The 13,839-nt window shown below is 41.7% G+C and overlaps 1 protein-coding gene and 1 non-coding gene across 2 annotated transcripts in view; both read right to left on the reverse strand.

Moving 5' to 3' along the window:
- The window catches only part of LOC110531610 (shootin-1), a 36,452-nt gene that overhangs the window by 15,626 nt on the left and 6,987 nt on the right, over positions 1 to 13,839 (reverse strand). The gene's annotated exons all lie outside the window — the stretch shown is intronic.
- Positions 10,647 to 10,729, reverse strand: trnal-cag (transfer RNA leucine (anticodon CAG)). The gene has a single exon. It is a non-coding gene; the product is annotated as a tRNA-Leu (tRNA).

Raw genomic sequence — 13,839 nt, forward strand, 5'->3', positions numbered from 1 at the left:
CATATACACACTCACCAGACTATATATACAAACCATATACACACTCACTAGACTATATATACAAACCATATACACACTCACCAGACTATATATACAAACCATATACACACTCACTAGACTATATATACAAACCATATACACACTCACTAGACTAAATATACAAACCATATACACACTCACCAGACTATATATACAAACCATATACACACTCACCAGACTATATATACAAACCATATACACACTCACTAGACTATATATACAAACCATATACACACTCACTAGACTATATATACAAACCATATACACACTCACTAGACTATATATACAAACCATATACACACTCACCAGACTATATATACAAACCATATACACACTCACCAGACTATATATACAAACCATATACACACTCACCAGACTATATATACAAACCATATACACACTCACCAGACTATATATACAAACCATATACACACTCACCAGACTATATATACAAACCATATACACACTCACTAGACTATATATACAAACCATATACACACTCACTAGACTATATATACAAACCATATACACACTCACTAGACTATACAGTATATTGATTGCAATTATTCCCGAATGAGTGGTAGTTCATGTGCAAAAGATTAGCATTTCAATTATTATAATTATCAACGGTGTAGTGTCTCTTATCTTTCCCGGCCTTCTCAGTCCACACCCACTTCCCTTATCATTTCCTTGTAATCATATATTGTTGTTTGTGCATTTCTGTGATTAGTTAGTTAGTAAATAAATAAATGATTTAGACAATTGATGTATGGATGATTCATAGCAAAGACTAGGTTTGTGCAGATAACCAACAACTTTCAACGTTTGGAATTTAGACTAACATGAGGTAAAGAATGATTAATTAATTAGAAGACTAATTGGTCAGATATTAAGATATCTGAAAAGTTAAATTAGGAAAATTATAATTTTGTAATCTGAAGATTTTCCTTGGTGCCGGCTTCCTGGTTAACATTTACATGATTAGTTTAATCACATAATAATTACAGATAATTGATTTTATATAATAAGTCTTCACTTTAATGATGCCAAAGACACGACACTAGACTATATTTACAAACCATATACACACTCACTAGACTATATATACAAACCCTATCCACACACATTCATATATACTGTTTACACACACACACACACACACACACACACACACACACACACACACACACACACACACACACACACACACACACACACACACACACACAGACACACACACACACACATAACACACACACGCATACCGACAAAACACAAACACACATACATACACATTACACACCCAAACACACATATACTGTACACACACATTTTTATTCTCATAATTTGCTGCTGCTCCTCTGGTCTTTATTTTACTCTTGTTATTATCTGTCCTGCTGCCTTGTCACTTTACCCTGCATTCATATCTAGCTCAAATACCCCTGCACATTGATCTGGTACTGGTACTCCCTGTATGTATTATTGTGTAAACTCTGCACTGTTGGGAAGGCCTCCTAAGCAAGCATTTCATTTGTATTCGGTACATGTGATAAATAACATTTGATTTGATTTGATTCTATCTTAAAAACCTCTTGCCGCTCAGATCCCTTTAGTGGGATAATTTTCGTCAACATCCAGTGAATTGCAGAGCGCCAAATTTAAATTCAATTACTAAAAATATTTAATTTTCATGAAATCACAAGTCCAAAACACAGTTTAACGTGTTGTTAATCCAGCCGGCGTGTCAGATTTAAAAAAGGCTTTACGGTGAAAGCAAACCATGCAATTATCTGAGGACAACTCTCCCGCAAGACAAAACATTACAAACAGCTAAGTAGATTGGTCACGAAAGTCAGAAAAGCAACAAAAGGAATCACTTACCTTTGATGATCTTCGTATGTTTGCACTCACGAGACTCCCAGTTACACAATAAATGTTTGTTTTGTTCGATAAAGATTCTCTTTATATCCTAAAACCTCCATTTGGTTGGCGCGTTTTGTTCAGTAATCCACAGGCTCGTGCGGTCACGACAGGCAGATGAAAATTCCAAATAGTATCCATAAACTTCGTAGAAACATGTCAAAGTTTTTTATAATCAATCCTCAAGTTGTTTTTACAATAAATAATCGATAATATTTCAACCGGACGGTAGCCTTTTCAATAGAAGAGAGAAAGAAAAGGTCTTGCTCCCAGCGCACACGCATGCACAAATCTGTGAACATCTGGCTATTCACTGACGCGATGTGATCATTCACACTCACTAGACTATATATACAAACCATATACACACTCACTAGACTATACAGTATATTGATTGCAATTATTCCCGAATGAGTGGTAGTTCATGTGCAAAAGATTAGCATTTCAATTATTATAATTATCAACGGTGTAGTGTCTCTTATCTTTCCCGGCCTTCTCAGTCCACACCCACTTCCCTTATCATTTCCTTGTAATCATATATTGTTGTTTGTGCATTTCTGTGATTAGTTAGTTAGTAAATAAATAAATGATTTAGACAATTGATGTATGGATGATTCATAGCAAAGACTAGGTTTGTGCAGATAACCAACAACTTTCAACGTTTGGAATTTAGACTAACATGAGGTAAAGAATGATTAATTAATTAGAAGACTAATTGGTCAGATATTAAGATATCTGAAAAGTTAAATTAGGAAAATTATAATTTTGTAATCTGAAGATTTTCCTTGGTGCCCGGCTTCCTGGTTAACATTTACATGATTAGTTTAATCACATAATAATTACAGATAATTGATTTTATATAATAAGTCTTCACTTTAATGATGCCAAAGACACGACACTAGACTATATTTACAAACCATATACACACTCACTAGACTATATATACAAACCCTATCCACACACATTCATATATACTGTTTACACACACACACACACACACACACACACACACACACACACACACACACACACACACACACACACACACACACACACACACACACACACACACACACACACACACATAACACACACACGCATACCGACAAAACACAAACACACATACATACACATTACACACCCAAACACACATATACTGTACACACACATTTTTATTCTCATAATTTGCTGCTGCTCCTCTGGTCTTTATTTTACTCTTGTTATTATCTGTCCTGCTGCCTTGTCACTTTACCCTGCATTCATATCTAGCTCAAATACCCCTGCACATTGATCTGGTACTGGTACTCCCTGTATGTATTATTGTGTAAACTCTGCACTGTTGGGAAGGCCTCCTAAGCAAGCATTTCATTTGTATTCGGTACATGTGATAAATAACATTTGATTTGATTTGATTCTATCTTAAAAACCTCTTGCCGCTCAGATCCCTTTAGTGGGATAATTTTCGTCAACATCCAGTGAATTGCAGAGCGCCAAATTTAAATTCAATTACTAAAAATATTTAATTTTCATGAAATCACAAGTCCAAAACACAGTTTAACGTGTTGTTAATCCAGCCGGCGTGTCAGATTTAAAAAAGGCTTTACGGTGAAAGCAAACCATGCAATTATCTGAGGACAACTCTCCCGCAAGACAAAACATTACAAACAGCTAAGTAGATTGGTCACGAAAGTCAGAAAAGCAACAAAAGGAATCACTTACCTTTGATGATCTTCGTATGTTTGCACTCACGAGACTCCCAGTTACACAATAAATGTTTGTTTTGTTCGATAAAGATTCTCTTTATATCCTAAAACCTCCATTTGGTTGGCGCGTTTTGTTCAGTAATCCACAGGCTCGTGCGGTCACGACAGGCAGATGAAAATTCCAAATAGTATCCATAAACTTCGTAGAAACATGTCAAAGTTTTTTATAATCAATCCTCAAGTTGTTTTTACAATAAATAATCGATAATATTTCAACCGGACGGTAGCCTTTTCAATAGAAGAGAGAAAGAAAAGGTCTTGCTCCCAGCGCACACGCATGCACAAATCTGTGAACATCTGGCTATTCACTGACGCGATGTGATCATTCTTGCTCATTTTTCAGAATAAAAGCCTGAAACTATGTCTAAAGACTGTTCACACCTTGTGGAAGCCACAGGGAAAGGAATCTGGTTGATATCCCTTTAAATGGAGGATAGGCTTGCAATGGAAAAGAGTAGTTTCAGAAAAACAGCACCTCCTGGATGGATTTTCCTCAGGTTTTCGCCTGCCATATCAGTTCTGTTATACTCACAGACAATATTTTGACAGTTCTGGAAGCTTTAGAGAGTTTTCTATCCTAATCTGACAATTATATGCTATTCTAGCTTCTGGGCCTGAGAAATAGGCAGTTTACTTTGGGCATGTTTTTCATCCAAACATCAAAATACTGCCCCCTAGCCTAAAGAGATTTAACATTGTCCTCAATACTTATCCCCCAAAGCATCTCTGCCTGTCCTTAAAATATATCTTACATCCCAATGACCTCCATTCCATATGAAAGTATGTTGCACAACATAGGGAATAAGATGCCATGTTCTTCCACTCAACAGTGTACTGTAGTTTTACTTTGCTGAAGTATCCCCGCCCTCAGTAAGAAATTGTGCACTCCAGTTGACATCTCTAAGGGGGGCACTGTCTTTCTAAATTTACAGAAAAATCGAAGTGTCTCTGTCAAGAGAAAACATATCCGGTATCTTCGTACTACACCAGGGGAACATTTTATGTGTGAACCAAATGGCACCCTATTCCCTATGTAGTGCACTACTTTTGGCCATGGACCATAAGGTTTTGATCAAAATCTGTGCACTTTAATAGGGAATAGGGTGCCATTTAGGACGCAGGCCCTAACTCAGGCCATGACCTCTGTTTGCAGCCTCAACAGAGATCTGCCATTAAAAACTAAAAGCTCATTCTCGAGATAACATGACACAGTGTACATTTGGGATGAGGAACCCTCTGTTATTGACACACGCTCACACGTACGCCAATTATTCAGACTATTCCTTCCTATGTAAATCAACTTAGATTTGATTTATTAATAATCCCTACAGTGGATGCTGTTGTTTCTCTCTGTAGACTGCTTCACAGGGACCAGGCCTATATTTGTTAAGGGCAGAGACCTCAGGTCCAGCTCTGATGTTAACATTCATAATACAGCAACATGTAATGATTAGCAGCATCGTGAAGAAAAAGAAGCATCTCGAAACTGCAACAATCAACCCTAAAACAACAATAACCTACTCCTTCATACTCTTTCAGCACTGACAGACTGACCTACGGTGACTACTTTAAAGAGATCCTTCAGCTATTTTTGAGCTCTTACTGTTGAAAAGTGTTATCGCAAGTATGAATACAGTAAAGTACACACACACTAAAGGGTAAAAAGATATGTTTTATTTAAAAAAATAATATATATATATATATATTTACACAACTGCAAACTTTAAAGAGTAGGGCATTTAAGGAATAGGTCTGATGGGAATCCGTGATGTCATCGGCTACCACCCTTGGAGCAGCAAAAGAGAACAAAAGAGGAACCCCCCCCCCACCTACTTGTGCCATGTCATGACATACCTGGACCACCTATTGAGAGATGTCCTTTTGATAAGTAAATCAGTTGTTAAATTAGGTGAAAACGAGACTGGAGTGCCACTTTAAAAGTGGTTGGACCCTACAGGACTTATGTTGTCTCTGGGAAAGGTGAGGTTTGTGTGAGAATGGGCTGCAGTTGTTTGGGTAGACTACATTGAAACAGAACGTCATTGTAAGTGTCATTACTTACAAACAGACCCACAAAGACAATGACACAAATAAAACAGAAAATTAAAATGAATATACCATTAAATATATTTATATATATATATATATTAACTCAGCAAAAAAGAAACGTCCTCTCACTGTCAACTCTGCTTATTTTCAGCAAACTTAACATGTGTAAATATTTGTATGAACGTAACAAGATTCAACAACTGAGACATATACTGAACAGGTTCCACAGACATGTGACTAACAGAAATGGAACAATGTGTCCCTGAACAAAGGGGGGAGGGGGGTCAAAATCAAAAGTAAGTCAGTATCTGGTGTGGCCACCAGCTGCATTAAGTACTGCTGTGCATCTCCTCCTCATGGACTGCACCAGATTTGCCAGTTCTTGCTGTGAGATGTTACCCTACTCTTCCACCAAGGCACCTGCAAGTTCCCGGATATTTCTGGGGGGAATGGCCCTAGCCCTCACCCTCCGATCCAACAGGTCCCAGGCATGCTCAATGGGGTTGAGATCCGGGCTCTTCGCTGGCCATGGAAGAATACTGACATTCCTCTCTCGCAGGAAATCATGCACAGAATGAGCAGTATGGCTGGTGGCATTGTCATGCTGGAGGGTCATGTCAGGAAGGGTACCACATGAGGGAGGAGGATGTCTTCCCTGTAACGCACAGCGTTGAGATTGCCTGCAATGATAACAAGTTCAGTCCGATGATGCTGTGACACACCGCCCCAGACCATGAAGGACCCTCCACCTCTAAATCGATCCCGCTCCAGAGTACGATAAACGCGACTCCGACCATCACTCTAGGTGAGACACAACCGCGACTCGTCAGTGAAGAGCACTTTTTTGCCAGTCCTGTGTGGTCCAGCGACGGTGGATTTCTGCCCATAGGTGATGTTGTTGACGGTGATGTTTGGTGAGGACCTGCGTTACAACAGGCCTACAAGCCCTCAGTCCAGCCTCTCTCAGCCTATTGAGGACAGTCTGAGCACTGATGGAGGGATTGTGTGTTCCTGGTGTAACTCGGGCAGTTGTTGTTGCCATCCTGTACCTGTCCCACAGGTGTGATGTTCAGATGTACCGATCCTGTGCAGTTGTTGTTACATGTGGTCTGCCACTGCGAGGATGATCAGCTGCCCGTCCTGTAGCGCTGTCTTAAGCGTCTCATAGTACGGACATTGCAATTTATTGCCCTGGCCACATCTGCTGTCCTCATGCCTCCTTGCAGCATGCCTAAGGCACATTCACGCAGATGAGCAGGGACCCTGGGCATCTTTCTTTTGGGTTTTTTCAGAGTCAGTAAAAGGCCTCTTTAGTATCCTAAGTTTTCATAACTGTGACCATAATTGCCTATCGTCTGTAAGCTATTAGTGTCATAACGACAGTTCCGCAGGTGCATGTTCATTAATTGTTTATGGTTCATTGAACAAGCATGGGAAACTGTGGTTACATGGCCCCCCCATGCATCTCGACCGGTCTGTCGCTGTGGATACATGGCACTCCAGGCTCCTCGACCTGTCTGTCGCTGTGGATACATGGCACTCCAGGCTCCTCGACCTGTCTGTCGCTGTGGATACATGGCCCTCCAGGCTTCTCGACCGGTCTGTCGCTGTGGATACATGGCACTCCAGGCTTCTCGACCTGTCTGTCGCTGTGGATACATGGCACTCCAGGCTTCTCGACCTGTCTGTCGCTGTGGATACATGGCACTCCAGGCTTCTCGACCTGTCTGTCGCTGTGGATACATGGCACTCCAGGCTTCTCGACCTGTCTGTTGCTGTGGATACATGGCACTCCAGGCTTCTCGACCTGTCTGTCGCTGTGGATACATGGCACTCCAGACTTCTTGACCTGTCTGTTGCTGTGGATACATGGCACTCCAGACTTCTAGCTCTGTCTGTTGCTGTGGATACATGGCACTCCAGACTTCTAGCTCTGTCTGTTCCTGTGGATACATGGCCCTCCAGACTTCTATCTCTGTCTGTCGCTGTGGATACATGGCACTCCAGGCTTCTCGACCTGTCTGTCGCTGTGGATACGTGGCCCTCCAGGCTTCTCGACCTGTCTGTCGCTGTGGATACGTTGTCCTCCAGACTTCTATCTCTGTCTGTCGCTGTGGATACATGGCGCTCCAGACTTCTCGACATGTCTGTCGCTGTGGATACATGGCACTCCAGGCTTCTCAACCTGTCTGTCGCTGTGGATACATGGCACTCCAGGCTCCTCGACCTGTCTGTCGCTGTGGATACATGGCACTCCAGGCTTCTCAACCTGTCTGTCGCTGTGGATACATGGCACTCCAGGCTTCTCGACCTGTCTGTCGCTGTGGATACATGGCACTCCAGGCTTCTCGACCTGTCTGTCACTGTGGATACATGGCACTCCAGGCTTCTCGACCTGTCTGTCGCTGTGGATACATGGCACTCCAGACTTCTATCTCTGTCTGTCGCTGTGGATACATGGCACTCCAGACTTCTAGCTCTGTCTGTCGCTGTGGATACATGGCACTCCAGACTTCTAGCTCTGCCTGTCGCTGTGGATACATGGCACTCCATACTTCTAGCTCTGTCTGTCGCTGTGGATACATGGCACTCCAGGCTTCTAGCTCTGTCTGTCGCTGTGGATACATGGCACTCCAGGCTTCTAGCTCTGTCTGTCGCTGTGGATACATGGCACTCCAGGCTTCTAGCTCTGTCTGTCGCTGTGGATACATGGCACTCCAGACTTCTAGCTCTGTCTGTCGCTGTGGATACATGGCACTCCAGACTTCTAGCTCTGTCTGTTGCTGTGGATACATGGCACTCCAGACTTCTAGCTCTGTCTGTTCCTGTGGATACATGGCCCTCCAGACTTCTCGACCTGTCTGTCGCTGTGGATACATGGCACTCCAGACTTCTTGACCTGTCTGTTGCTGTGGATACATGGCACTCCAGACTTCTAGCTCTGTCTGTTGCTGTGGATACATGGCACTCCAGACTTCTAGCTCTGTCTGTTCCTGTGGATACATGGCCCTCCAGACTTCTATCTCTGTCTGTCGCTGTGGATACATGGCACTCCAGGCTTCTCGACCTGTCTGTCGCTGTGGATACGTGGCCCTCCAGGCTTCTCGACCTGTCTGTCGCTGTGGATACGTTGTCCTCCAGACTTCTATCTCTGTCTGTCGCTGTGGATACATGGCGCTCCAGACTTCTCGACATGTCTGTCGCTGTGGATACATGGCACTCCAGGCTTCTCAACCTGTCTGTCGCTGTGGATACATGGCACTCCAGGCTCCTCGACCTGTCTGTCGCTGTGGATACATGGCACTCCAGGCTTCTCAACCTGTCTGTCGCTGTGGATACATGGCACTCCAGGCTTCTCGACCTGTCTGTCGCTGTGGATACATGGCACTCCAGGCTTCTCGACCTGTCTGTCACTGTGGATACATGGCACTCCAGGCTTCTCGACCTGTCTGTCGCTGTGGATACATGGCACTCCAGACTTCTATCTCTGTCTGTCGCTGTGGATACATGGCACTCCAGACTTCTAGCTCTGTCTGTCGCTGTGGATACATGGCACTCCATACTTCTAGCTCTGTCTGTCGCTGTGGATACATGGCACTCCAGGCTTCTAGCTCTGTCTGTCGCTGTGGATACATGGCACTCCAGGCTTCTAGCTCTGTCTGTCGCTGTGGATACATGGCACTCCAGGCTTCTAGCTCTGTCTGTCGCTGTGGATACATGGCACTCCAGACTTCTAGCTCTGTCTGTCGCTGTGGATACATGGCACTCCAGACTTCTAGCTCTGTCTGTCGCTGTGGATACATGGCACTCCAGGCTTCTCGACCTGTCTGTCGCTGTGGATACATGGCACTCCAGACTTCTAGCTCTGTCTGGCACCCTGACCTTTGTTACAGTAATTACAGCATGGTGATAAAGGTGAAATTGTCACATAATATCCTTGCTGTCTGATGTTATTAGTAGAGGACATTATCACAGTAAAAGCACAGTAAAAGCCCCACTGGTGTAGGGTGACATTGCCCTCCTAAGTACACATCTACGATCAGCTTCTCCATTAGTGGGGGAAATGCAAAACTGACCCAGGATCAGCATAAAAGGTGGAAATTTAGAAATAGTGGCAGGTGCAACCTTTTTTGCTCCTCTTTGTATGTTTTGTCATCTTTGTAAAGACATTCCACACATTATTATCCATATTTATGTTTTCTCAAAGAAAACAACATAGGCAACAATGGCTGGCCTAGATGTAAAAAATATATACCTTATGTTCCTACTTATTTCTAAATGATTCATGTTTCTACAAATTTGTGGCGGACAAAAGTGCCATTAGAGAAAATGTTCGAGGTTGTCCATAGTCAATTTCTAGAAGTTCTATGAAATTCTTTCGTTTTACAGTTATTTTATAAACTTACATTTTTGTGATTGCTGCAAGATAGAGAGAAATAATGTCGATCTTTTTAAGATGTTTTCTGTAAGTTATCAAATTTTTTATTTGTAAATATGTGTTTATTTATTTAAATATTAATAATTTATACAGAAAAAATACTTAAATCAATAAGTTGAAATAAACGAATTAAGAATAAGAACAACACAAACTTTTATTCAGATAGGCCTGTATCTTCACCAGGCTATCACAAATTGTTGCGTTATTGCACAATACAAAATATGAATTAATTACAATTCTGAACTTGATTGATTTCTCATGATCATAATGCGTACGTAACACGAATACATTTTATGCAGTAAAACGAATATTTAAAATAAGAGCAAAGATGTTATTTTAGCGGTTCCTGCATGCATGCTGTCATGGATTAGTGTACTGTCATTGCACCATTCATTTTATTATTCATTGTAATTTCTCAGAATTTCCGCAAAACATTTTGTCAGAAGTGGGATTCGAACCCACGCCTCCAGAGGAGACTGCGACCTGAACGCAGCGCCTTAGACCGCTCGGCCATCCTGACATGCGAAAAGACTGGGAAATGTGTCAATAAAGAAATTTGTGAATCATTCCTATGATCAATTGAACTATTTCGTAAATCATTTTGAGAGTAAGAATATCGGCACTTTTGTACAAAAACTATTTTACTGTTTTATGAGTGTATAAATGTATAGGGAATTATTAGCAGACGATTTCACAGCCGACCCACTTCTATTGGAATCAGATGTGTTTGTACTGGGATAAAACAAAAATGTGCAAAGTAAATGAATGAGTACTATGCTAACGCTTTAAAGGAGCAATCAGCGGTTGCTACATTCATTTTTGGAATTAAATTAATGATCTGTACCCACTTTCTTGGAGAATATAACTTAGAAATGCCTCATTCCACTGTGCAAAAATTGGTTGAGGCAACGTTCTTCAAATCAAATCAAATTTTATTTTATTTGATTTGATTTGAAGAACGTTGGTTGAGGCAGCGTTCTTTCTACCCCCTTTCAACCCACACAATCTATGTGATGACGTGGAAAACTGATTGGATTTGCAAAGTCATCAATGTAAAGGCCTTTCTTCTTAATGTCATCCAATGTAAAACCTAAATGTAATAACATAGTGAAATTGTTTGTTGATTTCACTTTGAATTCACATTAGTTGGCACGTCAACCAAATGTAAATCAAATAAGAATTTGTTCTTAACTAACCTGCCTAGTTAAATAAAGGTTAAAAAAAATGTAAAACATTGAACTGATGTTTGTTTGTGCCCAATGGCATGAACTTTAAATTCAACTTTCATATCCATCAAAATAGAAGCTGGTTTTACTCCAAGTTTTGTAAACAATGTAACTGAAACAAACATGGTTAAAAATATATATATTATAGGCCTCCGTTTGGTAACAATTTATTAAACAATATATATACAAGTGTAACAGATGTGAAACGGCTAGCTTAGTTAGCGTGGGCGCTAAATAGCGTTTCAATCAGTGACGTCACTTGCTCTGAGACCTTGAAGTAGTAGTTCCCCTTGCTCTGCAAGAGCCGCGACTTTTGTGGCGCGATGGGTAACGATGCTTCGAGGGTGACTGTTGATGTGTGCAGAAGGTCCCTAGTTCGCGCCCGGGTATGGGCGAGGGGACGGTCTAAATTTGTACTGTTACATTGATGCTGTGACCATGATTAGAGGTTGCAGGATGGTAATGGACGGATATGATAGTCTCTTATGGTGGTTTATTTTATTACTTGGATGTTTTAAAGTCACTGAGTGTACTTAACATGTGACAGGCATGTTTACCTATGAGGGCTAAGGGGTTTGATCAACTGCTTTTCACTCTAATTCTCAAGGAGAATAGTCTAATGACTGGAATATTTAGTGACTGATTTAAAGCAGGGTCTGCATCCTTGATATACACAGCTTTACCTTTTAGTTCTCTCTATTAGGTAGTATATATATATTTTTTTTCTCTGGATTATTCTGTACATATGTTGAGTGTCTCTGTATCTGGTATGTTTGCACAGTGCCGTTTTGTATTTTGTTATTTTTCTTGGCAAGTGGAATTCAGTAGGGGGGAGTGTAACAGGGTTATATTGGTGATTCCCCTTGCCACTTTATTGTTAAGCCAATGGGTTTTAGGTTTGAGTTTGTTTTGTCTTCACCTACTCAACATGGCATCTTATTGGCTGGTTTGCGTAGCTTGCTTACGAGGGGGGATGTTCCAGTTAGAATCGTCCCAGTGAACAAGCACCAAACCAGCGGTAAGTTGTTGGTTGCAAAGCACTGTACATCAAAAGTGATTTTTATACTCTCAAGTGATCATTTAAATGTACAATTTATATCAAATTGTTTGTAAATGTTATTCGATAAGATGCAGCGTTTTTTGGAGAATATTTGTTGTGCATTTTGTTGTAGAGAATTCCCGCCAGTATTAGCTAGCAACTTACTGTGTCTGGTGGGGGGGTTCATATATTTTGTACAGTGCGTGAGTGCAGAGTTGGATGGTGAGACGTGCATTGCATGACGTGCAATTTTGTGTCGTTCTTATCAGGTACATTGTTAAATATATTATATTGTAATTGTATTATTTTGGTAACTGTCCCAGTGAACAAGCACCAAACCAGCGTGAACAAGCACCAAACCAGCGAATAAAGCTACATGACTGGTGCTACATGTTGGAGTTCCGTGTCGATGACTGATTGTACACAACGCAAGACGAGTACTGTTACACAGGCCTACCATGTCCTGATTTTGACCTAACTCAATGGATAAACCCATAGGGACTCGGCATTAGGGATGAGAAGTTGAGTTGTTTATCATTACCATCACGTCTTGGGCAGCTAGCTAATACAGGGTTTCCCGGAGAGGGAGAGGGAGAGGGAGAGGGAGAGAGAGAGAGAGAGAGAGAGAGAGAGAGAGAGAGAGAGAGAGAGAGAGAGAGAGAGAGAGAGGGAGAGAGAGAGAGAGAAAGAAATGGGACCAGGACAGTACAGCCACCGAGCAGCAGCATCTGTGTGTTGATAGTCAGTGAGGATTTTAACTGAGATAATACAGAGCTCACTGGGTTTAGGAGATGATGATCTGATGCCTTGCGTCGATTGAGGACACACACTCAGCCCGGCATCTGGCATCTGTGTCTGTTTACAAGTTGTTGTTCTGCTGGTGCCGACTGTAGCTGGCTGGCGTACCGTACTGTAGCCATGGTACTAGGACTAATGCCCCACATAAATGCAGGTTTGGTCGGGGAGAGTAGATCAGTGTATATTACATAGCACTCACAAACACTATGTCAGTCAGTTTATATCCAGTCTGTTGACAATTAATAATGACGCATCACGTGAACATGGATAAACACACATATCGGAACACACTCATAAACACACACACACACACAAAAACACACATAAACACACACAAACATACAGTTCTTCACCTGCCCTGCCTCTCTCAGCAGCATGACTGTGTGATAGGATTATCCCTTCTCTTGGCAGGACCACAGCTGCAGCTGACTGAGAGGCTACACTGCAGAGGGCACCCAAAGGTCAAAGGGGTCACAACCCCACAGGGCAGACAGAGCACAAGACAACCGACTGGAGTAAGGGGGAAGAGAGAGGAGGAGGGGGAAAGCAACTTGGAGAGGAGGAGGA

Source organism: Oncorhynchus mykiss, chromosome 9 (assembly GCF_057628025.1).
Source record: "Oncorhynchus mykiss isolate SJ-2025 chromosome 9, ASM5762802v1, whole genome shotgun sequence".
Lineage (NCBI taxonomy): Eukaryota > Metazoa > Chordata > Actinopteri > Salmoniformes > Salmonidae > Oncorhynchus > Oncorhynchus mykiss.